The 12,034-nt window shown below is 51.1% G+C and overlaps 1 protein-coding gene and 1 pseudogene across 1 annotated transcript in view; both read left to right on the forward strand.

Moving 5' to 3' along the window:
- Positions 1-1,227: 1,227 nt before the first annotated feature.
- On the forward strand, positions 1,228-1,372 carry LOC144176077 (U1 spliceosomal RNA; annotated as a pseudogene).
- Positions 1,373-7,305: 5,933 nt separating this feature from the next.
- LOC144175063 (ras association domain-containing protein 10-like) overlaps positions 7,306-12,034 on the forward strand; it is a 78,085-nt gene continuing 73,356 nt past the window's right edge. Inside the window, exon 1 of the mRNA XM_077704107.1 lies at positions 7,306-7,682. The gene's annotated coding sequence lies outside the window, so the exon portion shown is untranslated. The remainder of the gene's footprint in view (positions 7,683-12,034) is intronic.

The following is a 12,034-nucleotide window of genomic DNA, read 5'->3' on the forward strand; positions in this document are numbered from 1 at the left end:
TTCGTGTGTCACATGTGGAGAAAAAGGTGAAGATGCCTGATGAATTTTATAGAGGTAATGCCATGTGTAAGCCACATTCAAGCACACACTGGGCAGAATTCGGTCTTGCTAAGCCCTGGTGTTATCCTGAAGGTGCACTTGGGATCAATCAGGTGAAAGGGTGCGTATTGCTGCTTTGCGTCAGTCCAGACAGGCGTGTCCGTTTTCCACGTGCTCAATGATGCGATTTTTGCCGCATCTTTTCTCGTGAATGGGATCGGCAGAGCTTGAGTACAAATACTTTGGGCAGATGAGGCGCCTTGGTCAGCTGTGGCGTTGCCGGCAACTCTGCAGTGTGCAGGGAGCCACTGCAGTTATACGCTGATCCCCCTTTGTATTTCTTGTAGGTGCAAACGATTGACTTCTCAGGCCAGGTGTTCTTTTCGGAGGGATTTTAAGCCCTCAAGTGCTGACTTGGAGTCTGCAAAGGCTGTGCCAATCGTAGAATTTCGAGCGAAATCAGCTGACATTCCTGTTTAAAAAGCGGTGTACAATGCCTCACTCTGAGTATGTTACCGTCTGTGTCGATGGAACGCTATGGTAGGCTTCAGAGCGCGCACATTAGATTCATGCAGTGCAAGGGTAGGGACCTCTTGCTGTTGAAACCCGTAGTGCCTGCGCTTGAAGTAACTCATCGATGGGTTTATTGATTGCCTTATAAAGCGCTTTCGTATGCACCACTGCGGGTATGTGCTGTTCTTTGGGTGAACATCACATGGCTCTGACTTTTGCGCAGGATTTTATGAATGGAATTTAGAATGGCCTGAGCCCTGTCTACAACATGCTTATTTGCCTGTTATGCCTGGTGGTCTGCTTGGTCGTTGCCTGAAACAAAAAGGCAGTTTTCGAGCACATCTACGCTTGCGTGACGTAAGATGTGGGCGCGAAAGCGCTATCATCATCATTCGCTGTGGCGTTTTCTTCTCCGCGACTAGAGAAATGACTGTTTTCCTATTGCGAGACCTACATGAACGCAAGGTGTAAATGGCCGCGTTTTTTGCTCTGACGAACGCACACTCGCCGACAATTTAGCATTTTTGAGCCACCGTGGTTCCACTGTCTACTGCGGTTTACGCGTGCCTCGGGGTCTGCCGCGTTTGCCGGAATTTTCGACCTCCACACCCGTTGTCACGTCCTCCCATCGCAGCGTCGCTTCAAAGGGCGTCCTTAGCCGTGACTGGTGTCTGTATACGTACCTGGTGTCGGGTGCACGCTGATCAATGAGGGCGTACCCCGAGATGAGGCCTCGTGCTGACTCTCGCCATTCTCCCGAATTGGGTGATTGGGGCACGAAATTTTTGGTAGTGGGGGGAGAGCCTGCTGCTTTCCCCCTGCCCCTATACAATCCAAAGTCAGGTCGATGCTCAGTGGACAGTTCCCCCTCGTCCTAACGCCAGGGTGGTTCTGACCTCGCTTGCCCCTTGAGGGGTTTCCATGCCGCAGTATCAGGTTGGTTTAATTTCGACCCCCCTGGCGCCTATACGCATGACCTTTCCAGGTCGATGACGTTAGACCCAGAAGCGGCAAGTTTGGACAAACGTCCAGCGCGTACCCGGCGGTCTGCTGCTGTTGCATATCCCTAAATTTAAGCTTAACGGTGTGTCAAGCACTGTTGCTGCTTCACTTGTCGCCTCCGCTTTTGTGTGATGGCCTCAGTTGCGGGCACGGCTGGCGAACACGCTGAAATGTCGCGAGGCTAGCGTAGTAACGCCGTAGCGTTAAAGACCGTCAGCTCGGAGCTCATTGAAATAACGACATGATTGAAAGTCTGCGGCATAGCCATTATCGTGTTCAACCTGGATGCGTTCAGCTGCCGCTACAGCTCTTTTCAGTACGGTACACAGCGTCAACAGCACGGTACACAGCGTCAACCACCGCTGATGTGTTGCATCTATAACACCAACAAAAAAATTCCCTCGCACTTCCCCGAGGGGGAGAGTGTGTAAGTGCGAATGCCCGGTTGTTGATTGTTGAATGCACGGTTGATTGCGCGATTACGGTGGATATCGTGATCTTGGAGTGGAGAGGAGGCGCCCAACACCCACAGTCACTGAGCGGAGAGAGGAGGAGGAGAGTAGCGCCCGCCGTTACGGCGAGGGCTACACGAGCGCCCTCACGCGTCGGAATGCGGAGCGCCCGCTACGCGAGCGAGAGCTCTCCCGCCCGAAGTGGAGAGGAGGCGCCCAACGGAGGAGGCGCCCCATAGCGGAGAGAGGAGGAGAGTAGCGCGCGCCCATCTCCTCCCGTTGCTAGGGAAGACGAGGAGGAAGACGAGGAGCGCGCGCACCCGCAGCTGTTGCTATGCGGACGACGGCGGCGGACGATTCAGGCTCGCTTAAGAAGTGCATTCGCACTTAAAATTAGCAGTGGCGTAGCTCGGCTATGCCAGGAGATACGTAGCGTGAGCTAACGTTCAGCTGGTTATTCTTAGGTTTCCTGGTTGTCCAGGATTAGCTGATTATCATGCTTACTGTTGCTAAATCAATTTCCAAACCAATCTAATCCAATCCAATCCAATCCAATCCAGTCCAGTCACTGGTCCTCGCGCATGGCTCCTCCCGCAGCACGGCTCTCCAGGAGCCACGCGAAACGGCTATCAAGCGGCTCCGGCGCAGCGTCGGACTTGGCTACTGCGCAACGGAGGCGCACAGCTAGGCATGCGCCGGCGCCAGTGCGTCTGCCGCGGCTAGGACGTCACTCCTCTGGAATGCGCAGACCAGCGAATGGGCAGACTCAATTCTCTACACACCCGTACGCCAATTGGATTGGGTTTCAATCCAACACTATCCAATTTATTCCAATCCTAGCCAAGCCAAGCCAAGCCAAGCCAAGCCAAGCCAATTCAATCCAATCCAATCCGATCCGATCCAAACCAATCCAATGCTCCTCGCGCTTGCGCAGAACGGCCCTTCAAGCCCCACGCGAAATTGCTCAACCTCGGCCAGTGTAGCTTACGCTACGATATAGAGCTCTGGCAGGAGTCGGAGAGTAAAGTCGAATATGCCCTACGCCCACAGGCAAGCTCTATGCTAGTTACTCGGTGAACAAGACGCCCCACCTGGAACGTCACCTAAATAATACCGCTGAGACATATGCCATGAAAACATGCCAGGAGGAGGAGGAATAAATGTTTATTTCTCGAGCGCTGGTGATGCTGTTGGGGCACCTGCCCGGTGGGGGGCGTCCATAGTCCAGGATGCCCTGCCCTTGACTGGCAGTCCAGGCCCTCTTCACCAGTATGCGTTGGGTCCCGGGGTTCGGATTTTTCAGGCAGGCCACCCACTGCTCGTAAGAGGGGGAAGGATTGGGGGGTAGGCCTGGTGTTTATCCGCACTCCCATACTTGATGGTATAGGGTGCCGGGTAAGGGACAGAAATTACAGGTGGCCGGGTATATGGTGGGGCAGATGGCGTGGAGAAGGGTGCGATAACGATAGGAGTTTGTATTCTTCTCAGGCTGGGGGCTTCTTGTCTCTATAACTCAGGATGTGGAGCCGGGAATATTCGTCTGCTCTGGCGATTGTGGGCCAGAATATCTCCATATTTTACAAGAGGTTCTGTTTCGGAAGCGACAGGCGATGTTTGTCCCTCGTAGAAAATGGCCCGGTGTACGCGCAGGAAAAAAAAATTAAGAAATGGTGGCATGTTTCCTCGCTGTCGCAGAACCAACCCAGGAGGTTGACGTGCTTCCCTGAAGATTATAAAGTGCTCCCCTCAGGAGCTCCAGGAGAGAGGACTCTGTGCGGGCAATCAATGAAATTTTCGCTATCAAGAAGCCGCGAGCTGCTGAATAAATGGTTCTGCAGATATACAAGTGTCATCGATCTGGAGCCACTTGTAGAGACCGCAAAGCATCAGATGAACCTTCCCATTGGTAGCCAAACTTCTGTTTCCATCTCTTGCACCTCATTATACATGGTTACCCGGTCGGTAGGTGAGGTTACAACGTCAAAGAACGATATCAACGCTTACAACGTCAGAGAACGATGTCAACGGATGGTGCAGACCTTCTAGGCGTTCGTTGGCACCACTTAAATGCTTAAAAGGAAAGAAGGGGCGTTTGGTGTTGCTTTCACAATCGTCGGTACTTACAGGAGCCATGAAGAGAAAATACAACTTCGTTTAATTTGAAAGAACTAGGATTCAGTATCTCACTCAGCTCCATTACAGCCAAAAAAAGATGTTTTTTAACGAAAAAAAGCAAGAATTATTTAAAAACTTTCAAATTTTGCGCAACAGTGACGTGTTATGAGCAAGAATGACGTCATACGTGCCAACAATAAAACATAATTTTCGTGCGTTAATTGCACGTTAGCATTCAAGTGATGCGGTCAAATGGAACTAGAGGCCCCATTACAGACGTCCAGTCATGTGTCGTCGCTACAGGTGAGTTAGACGGCTGCCAATCGCACAAACAAGGTTCCGTGACGTCATAAAAAAGTTGCGGGAAATCGGCTAGGGTGTCGCGACTGCTTCACACGTTTTCTTTAATATCTCCGTTATTTGTTCGAAGATTGCAATGATATTGGTATCATTGTTATCAGGACTAAGCAGTCTTTCTAATAAACCCAACTTGTATTTTGTCTTCATGGCTTCTTTAACGAAATCGCCGATTTTCAAGAATGCATGCTGCATGCCGGCATGCGTCCGACGGACAGCCGCGCCTCCAGCGGTCGAAGAGAGCAGCATTGCACATAAACACTGCTCCTTGCCGTGCTTCTTATACCATATGACTGCACTATCGGTGTCTTCTTTTCAAAGACGCGAAAAGAGAACAGCTTGGACCCGCTGTAGTTAGATGCTGTACGGGTCGGCACAGTACTGGATATAGGCAACGTGCCCTTGAAGAAAGAAGTGAACCGCACACAAGTTCAAGAAAAAACAAGGTCCACCGCACAGAAGGCTCTCAATCACACTGATGTCCAGGTCACAAGGTTCACTCACCGGAGTTATCACGTGGAAATCAACGTAAACGTCACAACAGTTCATACACGTCAGTTCATATCTAGGACTATACTTGGAGGCATGTTCATCCAAACTGCCCAGGCTGCGCTGTGGCTTCTGAACGTACTATTTTCCTCGCAGGGAAACACACAAGTGTTACAACTTAATAAGGAACTACACACCATTGCTCGGTGTTATTGGTGACCTTGATGAAATGAGTCGACCAACGCAGGAGGAAAGCTTCTTCCCCAGCGCCACCAGCTCATTCTGCAGGCGCTCTATGGCCATTTTACGAACGCGCCAGAGGGGTACATCGCACGCTGCTTTCATGCCTGCAAGGCGGCCACACCTCGCTGGCGCCAAACAACACAGGCACCCACACACAGCAGAAAGCTGACGCATGGATCTCTCGATTTTGTCTCGGCTCCCAGCCTAAGCTCAGACATTCTGCTGAGTAAAACCCAGAATGTGGCGGCCACACCGCACTCGAAGACAGCATGCTCTAGATGCTCAGTGCGTCCGCATTGCGGGCACCGAGCAGAGCGAAGACGACGGACTCTCCAGAGATACCAAAACAAAATATTTCGGTCTGTCTACTTCAACCACCCAGTGAAAAAACACGTGAAGATTACTTGAACACGCAGTATATGTACACAAGAGCGTTCCAAACTAGTAGATGGCTCACAGATGCCCACATTAATATAAATGTGTAACCGGGACAGCCAGCTTTCTTTCAATTAAGAATACACGTCGATTTGTTTTACGATAGCAAAAAAACCAGTTGAAAACTGAGTTTAAAAGAGGCTGGTTAGAAGCAAACACAAACAGAAAGATGTCGGCTCGAGCTTTTCCAAGCGCAATAGAAGCAAAAAGCCCCAACGGATGGCGCACTAGCTGTTCGAACGCGGGAAAATTGAATTGACCAAGCGTCAGTTGCGCTTGCATATTCGGCACAAAATAGCTCAATTCCAGCATCGACAGTAACTGTAAACTTGTATTACGCTGCCGTTTATTCGCGATGCCAATGCATTTTCTGATATTCCTATGGTGTAGCGGGGACCGAATTCAGTGCCATGGCCGCAACACTTAAGCGGAGTAGTCGAACTATTCTAAAAGAAGAAAAAGCAAGGCAAAAGTAACAGGTTACTTCACCTTCCGAAGGATTTGGTAAGAACATAAAACACAGTGTCAAACGAGGGTTGTGCTAACACATTCTCTTGTCAGTCTTGGTACGTGGGAAGCACTTTAATGTCTCCGATTCTTATTAACTGGATGACAAGTAGGGATCATAGCATGTCATTCTACGTTACCACACTGCAATGATGACATTATCGTTCTACAGTACTGTCAACTCATCCGCCATTGTCTGTCACATGAAGGAGTCGGACCGTGGTGATAGTAACAATGACGGGGAGTCACGACGTGCATACACTTAAGTGCGGACATATTTTGGCATAGAAGCAGTGTTTTGCATTTTTTCCTTATGACAACTGAACAAAAAAAAAACGGTGTTCTGTGAAGCACCGGTGCCTATCCAGACGCCGAACGCCGCGAGCGTAGGCAAGCAAGGTATGTCTTGTCGAATACCCCAGAAGGCGAGAGTGCCTCGCCCGAAAAGTAAACAGTTTCGCAATTCACCCGTGCCAGACACTAGGTATTAGGCGGCAACTTTCTCAAGCGGCCGTCTTCTTATCCCTTTGAAGATGACCGAGTAAAGCCTCCTGATAAGCATCTGAAAGATTTATTGCCCCCGATACCGGAATGCGCGTAGCTACGAACTCGGGCATCATTGTTGGACGCGTGAGGAACAAATGCGCCCGCTCACGCCTTGCACGTTCCCCTCAAGGCGGCGGAGGAGGCAGGACCTTGCATCTCCGTGAGCCCGCTCTATATCTACGTTCGCTCGCGGCGCCTTTGAATCGTGACGTCACGGGGCAAGCCTCAGCATTTTCGCATGCACGACTAGCCGGTCGGAGTCACGGCTGGGCTGCCATCCCATCAATGGAAGAAGAAGGGACGTGGCCCGAGGAGAAGGTAAGAAGAAGGCAGTGTCTCCAGGCCCCCTTCTCCGGCTTATTAAAACCTGCCCGATGGCGCGTTTTTAAGTGGAGGAGGAGGGGACGGCCCGCCGCCGCGCTGTCTCGCGCCGAAAAGGCAGCGTGCCGTCGTCGTCTGGCGGGCCGACTGCTAGCAAGGTGGTGCCGCGACGCACCACCGACTCTCTCGCCGCTGCTCTTGCCGCCACGGCTTCCAATAGGCGACCGCCCTCGACGACGCAACCTGGTTCCCCCCTCTCGCCGTTCCTTCTTCGCTTGCGCTCGCCGGCCTGAACAGCTTATTCACGCCGGACCAGATTTCCGTTCGCCGGCCGTCTCAGAGCACTGTGGCCGCGGCGTGGGGTAGCCGGCGGCTGACGACAGCACTTTCGGCGCTCCGCGAACGAGATCGCCTGACTGACCGGTGAAGTGGGTGAAGCTTTCCTCTCCGGCGTGGTGTGATGTGCTGTTCCCGAGGATACTTCAGACGACAGCTTCAACGGGACCCGTCAATCTTGTTGTAGTCTGCTGCTTGCGCCACTGCCGACCGACGTCTTCGGTTCCGTGTCCTTTTCTGTGCTGGAAAATGAGTGTCCCGGAGCTGACGACGCTTGTCGGTGCAGTTGACAGCTGAGTTGCACGAGCCTATCACGTCTTTCCTGTGGTAAGTGCCTGTTATGTGTTGGTGTACCTTCGAGGGATCAACCTAAGTCGGAGCGGATGATGCCGCTATCGAGCTTAAATGTAACTACATTGTTATGGGTGAGCTTTCTGTTTCAAGGATTGCTTTAAAACTGCGAGTACAATGGTTCTAGACCGTGGAGCTTATTGCTGGAATTCCTTTGCATATCTTACAGACTCAGGGGGATGAGAAGTCGTTACCGCTATACCGGACGGTTCGTTTTGGTTTTCAGGATACTATTTGTCTTTTGGCACAGTGATGCTAACAGGCTGGCGCTAATGCACGACCATTTAGGTGAATTTATGACAAGCTTATGTTAGAGGGTTCTGCTGCTGCCAGATAGGATCATTCTTTAGCTCCCCGTTGACAGAGCGGATGCAAGACACGTTAATCTTTTACGGTTTCGATTATGGCTGTAGCGTAAACGTGGGGTAACAAATACAAACGTCACTCTCTCATCTCACAGAAGGTAACGCTAGTTACCTTTTTCAGAGTTCTGTTTGAAGCGTTTCATTTCCCGCCGTTCACAAACATGGAGAAAGTTTTTTTCCCGCGCAAAGTTGTCTCCTGGGGACAGCTCGTCAGTTTGTGTACTGGGATATTGAAACAGGACGGATGAATCGTACCATGAATAGTAAGTACATATCTATGGTGATATTCATCTAAATAATTGATGACTTTGGTTCGCCAGATCTTGAAAGAGTTACTAGTACGGTGTCAAGGATGGAAGTGTTACCATTCCCCACCATAAGAAATGTCATTATCAGCTTGTTGATTACCTGGAGCCATCGTCCGATCTCATCTTTGCCTTAAGATCTGTGTCTCTCTCTACTTGTCACACCGTCCTTCGCTGGCCAATTAGGTTACATGACTAGCCTAGAGCCACTAGTTAAATGACACTATAATAGCCATCTCACCGTCCACCATAGCTCACGTCAGGCGAGAACTCAAACGCACAAGCCACCGCGGTCTAAACCTCCTTTTCATCCACAGCATCGATGGAAGTGGGTTTGAGCTGGGTTAAAAACGGACCCTATAATTTCTGAGTTGCCGCCAACACCGCCGCTACCAGTGGACGGGGCAGGAAGGGACTTCACCGATGTCTCGTTGGCTGAATATCTCCAGCTATCGTTCGTATATGCGAAGCAGTCGTGAAAGGGAACTGTGATGCATCGGGAGAAAATGCCTTTGTTCGCGCACGGTCGGGGCGAACCGCGCCGGGAAAGTTTCGGTCGCTGCTGCTCTCGTGACGCTAATGTATAGCCGTCGCGTGAAATCTGCGCTGCAGCCGTCATGCCTCGAGCGTGGATGTATGCGAACTCATTGTACCGCGGTGCGTGTCATTGCACGGGGACTCTCGCTCGCTATTGTGTCCTGGAAGCTTAACGTGTCCAGCGGCCAGGTTGAGCTGAGAGACGTGCTTGGTCCGTCGTGGTCGCACCCGTAACTATGGCAGGCGGCTGCGACGGAGGCCTCTGTTATTACCTGCCTGTACGGAGCACAAAACATGATCACGATTTCTCAACAAACATTGCGTGCGTGCGCGTGTGTGTGTGCGTATGTGTGCGTGCGTGCGCGCTTTTCACGTTTTCTTCGCTCGATTCCGAGATCGGATGTGGGTGGTACGTACACCTATAGATACACGGTTATTATAGGAAGTAAGAACTACCAATAATTAAGGACAGTATGCTGAAGCGAATTTCGACCACCTGACTCAATGTTGATTCCGCTCACTCGAGGTTGATTCCTCACTCACTCACTCACTCACTCACTCACTCACTCACTCACTCACTCACTCACTCACTCACTCACTCACTCACTCACTCACTCACTCACTCACTCACTCACTCACTCACTCACTCACTCACTCACTCACTCACTCACTCACTCACTCACTCACTCACTCACTCACTCACTCACTCACTCACTCACTCACTCACTCACTCACTCACTCACTCACTCACTCACTCACTCACTCACTCACTCACTCACTCACTCACTCAGAGCCTCACATGAAGGCGAAGGTTCACAACATTTGCGAGAAGACTCCTGCGGAATGCTTATGGCGACACCCTTCCTTGATTGAGTCCTTTGGTCCCCTGCATTACAGGTCCAAGCACGGGGGTGGAGGGAAACATGGGAAGGGGTCTCTAAGAGGACATAAAACGAGAAAAGGTTCCTGCTGGAGAGACGGGCCATACCCTGAGAAATAAGGGCGAATCTAGGAAACAAATACGGCCGATGAACCACTAAATGTGGTTGTATAAGCAACGCGTGTTCACCGTGGTGGCTGAGGTGCTCATTTTGTTGTGCCTCTGAAAACCGTGGTTGTGGGTTTGATTTCCCCACCCGCAGCAGCTGTCTTTCTGGTGGAGGCGAAAACAAAACCGCTCGTTCTTCGGAGCTTTCGTCACGCGTCAGGTGGTCTGCATTGAACTCATGCTCAGCGCAGCCCAGCACGTGTTACGATGCTATCAAGGCTTAAACAATGAGAAGGTGTATACACGCTGGATTTCAGTTTAGCGGCGCACTATATAGGCAAAACCGAAACTTCGATGATCAAAGACACGTACGCGCTTTGAGTAAAAACACTGGGTAGGAGGAGGAAAAGATGGAACAGGAACGTGGCGGTGAGCACTTGGACTTCCGGGTGCATGTCCTGTTGGCCAGGGTGCTTTTTTGGGGCCGCAAGATCAACCACACTATTGAGTTATTCTTTTCATCATGACGTGCGCCTCCGCATCTTGCAGCTTGAATGTTTCCAACTCAATGACTTCAACGCCGGGGCCTTGCCACGGCGCGGTCCGCAGGTGTTCAAAGGAAGGATGCTGGGAACCGTGGAGGAAAAAAAAAAACTGGAAAAGAAAAAAAAAAGAGGAAGGAAGACGTTGCCGGAACGAAAGGATGCACTTAAGGGCAGGAAATTGTCCAGAGCTCGCTCGCAGCGATTCCGCCTCACAGCCCATGAGAAAACTCCGCGCGAGTGAGCAAACGAAACTCCAAACCTCCAAAAGTCGGGAGAAGAAACGGCCCGAGTCGAGCGCGTGTGTTCGTGCAGTTTGTGCGGAGGAGGAAGCGTGTGTATACAGACAGGGCCAGCTCGACGAGCAAAGGGAGTTTGTTGGCGCGAGAAACGACACGCCCGCTGGAGGCGCGCCTAATTACGCCTGTCGACGCCGCTGCGTTCCGACGGTTGCGTCGGCGGCATCAACGGGGAAGGAGTCGGAGGCGCGTGGTACAAGAACGGACGCGTCTGTCTGCCCCCCACGAGTGCGCTTGGCCCCGATGCGCCTCCGTCCCTGAGAGCCACCCGGCGGAAACAGCGCGTTGCCCCGATGGTTTCTTTGCGCGGCAATAACGTCGTTACGGGCTCGACGGCGGCGCGAGTTTCCTTATAGTTTAGGATTCCCTCGAACGGCGTGCAGACGCATTGGTTTAATGGCTTGGCAGTGGGCGGAAGGCGCAAGTTTTGTTGCGGCGAAATTTGCTGGCTCTTCTAATGGAAGTTGTGGAAGGGATGAGCCCGTAGGTCATCATCGTTACCTTGACGATTCAAATTGTATTCTGGGAATCAAAATTCATTCAGAAGGAAAACCAGGTGCTGCGTTTTGGGTTTACATACAGGGATGCCGTAAACGCGAGTATCGAAGCAGGGTTCCCGGAGGGCGGTATGTTATATTTTGCGGTTTCATAATAGCATGTCGTGAGGATCAGCGCAGCGGCGTCGAGGTCGTTACACGTTCCGGACTCAGCGATTGAAGCAAATAAACAAACAAAGAGCGGCAACTGTCCTGGCCACAGGAACAAAAAAGCGTAAAGAATGATCCGGCTCTCGGGAGGAAAAGACGGACCGAAAAGGGGATACGAGGACTGGCGGAGATTTTGCAATTGAAGTGGTTTTCTTCCTATTAACGTGGTCACGGGGAAAAAGAGCTAGGTGAGATATTACGCCGAACAGAATAAGAAAACTTTCCGGGCCCTAACCATTCGGAAAGTATCACGCTGTACATTAAGCATCCTAAGCATAAACCGGAACAGTTTAACAGAGCGGCAATGTCTTGGAGGGCCATACAGGCCTTTGGCGCGCTGCGTACGTTATTTCTGGATAGTAAATAGACCAAGCTGTTGGTGAGAGGTCTGTGAGAGGTCTGTAATAGTGGTGACACATTGCTTCGCTTATACTCGGTTGCCACATTCCCCCGAACTTTGAGATTACCTCAAAACACCTTTATCGTGTAAAGTTTTTCAGATAGAGTAGAACAATTTAGATCTGGGTAACAGCAATGAAAAAAGTGCCGTTGGCGTAATAACTTCCTTATTAAATTCACCGAACA

Source organism: Haemaphysalis longicornis, unplaced genomic scaffold (genome assembly GCF_048455015.1).
Source record: "Haemaphysalis longicornis isolate Haplotype H1 unplaced genomic scaffold, Haemaphysalis longicornis Haplotype H1 scaffold_3, whole genome shotgun sequence".
In the NCBI taxonomy this organism is placed as follows: Eukaryota; Metazoa; Arthropoda; class Arachnida; order Ixodida; family Ixodidae; genus Haemaphysalis; species Haemaphysalis longicornis.